The 2,500-nt window shown below is 37.4% G+C and overlaps 1 protein-coding gene across 2 annotated transcripts in view; it reads right to left on the bottom strand.

The window, feature by feature from the left end:
- LOC125030651 (protein escargot-like) overlaps positions 1–92 on the bottom strand; it is a 4,441-nt gene extending 4,349 nt beyond the window's left edge. For both annotated transcript variants that reach the window (XM_047620832.1, XM_047620833.1), the window contains exon 1: positions 1–92. This exon is cut by the window's left edge and continues 159 nt beyond it. The gene's annotated coding sequence lies outside the window, so the exon portion shown is untranslated.
- Between the last annotated feature and the right edge of the window lie 2,408 nt (positions 93–2,500).

The raw sequence follows: 2,500 nt of genomic DNA, 5'->3' as shown, positions 1-2,500 counted from the left end.
GCTATGTTAAAGAGTCCCGGAAATGGATCTCTCTAGCTCTCCTGAAGCTGTCGATGTAGGGATGTCATTGTAGGATCATAGGGACGTTAACACTGCTGATGCTGGAGTATGACTGAATTCGGGGAGACCCACTTGCTCTTTTCAGACGTCTTGAGTTGACGCGAGTTGCCGATGCGCATTACTAAACTCTTGTGCGGAGGTTCGCTCATGGTCTGAAAGTCACGTTACGTTGTGCTTACGCATCCGTATTACCTTCGCAAAAACGGCCAGATCATCGAATAATATAAATCATCGGGTTATCAATGCAGTATAAATGAAATTCAAAATGTGAGTCTGACATCTGCTAAGATGCCGAGGGAACACGTGCCGAGCGGCCAATCAGGGCACAACTACGTCATAATTTTTGACCAATGGGAACGAACCATTGCCAGGTTGAGAGGAGAGCGAAAAACATTTTTTCCTTATATCTTTATTAGTAATTTGAATATCACTAGAACCGGAAACGGTATGTGGAAAGTTTTGGCTCCCATAAATGTTTATGCAATACTTCAGTTATATCTTCTTAAATTCCACACACGGAAATGCTGTTAGGTTCTCTTATCTTGCAATACACAACTCAGACAGTATCGCTTCTCTGGGGTTCTTGCACGTTTCGAAGATGATTTTTGACATGATTATTAACTCCTGATAGTCATAGTATTATATAACTAGGAAAAGGTGCTCTCTCTCTCTTTCTCTCTCTCTTTCTCTTTCTCTTTCTCTCTCTCTCTCTCTCTCTCTCTCTCTCTCTCTCTCTCTCTCTCTCTCTCGCTATAATATATATATATATATATATATATGTATATATACATATATATATATGTATATATACATGCATACATATATATTTATATATATATATATATATATATATATATATATATATGTGTGTGTGTGTGTGTGTGTGTGTGTGTGTGTGTGTGTGTGTGTGTGTGTGTAGAGAAAGAGAGAGAGAGAGAGAGAGAGAGAGAGAGAGAGAGAGAGAGAGAGAGAGAGAGAGAGAGAGAGAGAGAGAGAGAGAGAGAGAGAGAGAGAGAGAGAGAGAGAGAGAGAAAGAGAAAGAGAAAGAGAAAGAGAAAGAGAAAGAGAAAGAAAAAGAATGAATGAGAGAGAGAGTAATTGTAAGGTTCATAAAAAAAAACATGGCTAATACATAAAAAATCTGTAACGGAGAAGAAATAATTCCCTTCTTTTTGAGAATATCTTGAAAGGAGATAAAAACCTTATAATAAATACAGCAAGTAAAGGAAAAGAACAATACTCAAAAAAGAAAAAAACAAGCAAACAAATACAGCGCAACTCAAACATAGCAAAAAAAAAAAAAAATCAACAAAACAGAACAAATAAACAAACAAAAAAATGATAACACAACACTCACTCTCAGCGTCTTCAGCGGTCCCTTCAGATGTCTCCAGAAACTAGTCCGTTGTGACACTAGTAAATGCCTCTGACTGCCGTTTCCTTGTTCTGAATCCAACATTTATTATGAGTGTCACGCCCGGGTACCGTTTGTGGTCTTTAGAGATTCCTTTGTATGGGAAACTAAAACAAACATCTTTTGGTTTCGAATAGTGTGTACAGGTATATATATATATTTTTTTTCCAGGGAATTATTTTCATTTATAGCTTTTTTTATTTGTTCGTGTGTGTAAATATTCATTGAGTTATTCATCCGTTCAAACAATTGTGGTGTATGCATTTTCTAACTGTAAAACCACTTATTAAGGTAGTATTGCATTTGTACATTTCCACACACACACGCACATAGAAGCACACACACACACAAAATAACACTCACACACGAACAAAGACTTGCACTTGACACATACCTCCTGCGCAATACGTGACACGTTTCCCTACTGTACACCCCAACGCGTGACAGAACACAAGACATTTCCATATAAGTCCGTGCAGACCATGTCCTCGCGAAGGGTCCGTCTAAGTCACCTATAAAAACGGGATGGAAAGGCGGCCATCTAATCACGGCGTCACGGGTATGTTCAGTTAAGCGGCTTACTCTCTTTTGGCATATTTTATAGTCTACTGGTATTTACACTGGTACTTGAGCTTCAATGCTGAGACTGCCGACGTTCTGTCAGTTAGGTGGGTCTGCAATGCACGTAGAACTAAACAAAAGGATGGAGAGACAGGTAAAGTATAGACTTATGAATATAGTTATCCATCCTTGCACGAGCATATGCACACACACACAAAAAAAAAAAAAAAAAAAAAAAAAAAAAAAAAAAAAACACACTCAAATAAAAACGTTCATCCATACAAAATATATACACAGTCATCACATCAAAATACTACAAGCCTTTTTAAAATAAGTCAGAACAAGTAGTCAGAGAAAATACCGGAAGCAAAAAATAATTAAATAAAGGGAAAGTAGAGGAAGAAGTAAAGAATGTCAAGAAGGGCGTGAAAAAGGCGGAAGGAAAAAACAAAACAAAAACAAGGT

The sequence above is a fragment of the Penaeus chinensis genome, chromosome 11, assembly GCF_019202785.1.
Source record: "Penaeus chinensis breed Huanghai No. 1 chromosome 11, ASM1920278v2, whole genome shotgun sequence".
In the NCBI taxonomy this organism is placed as follows: Eukaryota; Metazoa; Arthropoda; class Malacostraca; order Decapoda; family Penaeidae; genus Penaeus; species Penaeus chinensis.
The sequence above is the reverse complement of the archived record's forward strand: the minus strand, read 5'-3'. Positions and strand labels throughout refer to the sequence as shown.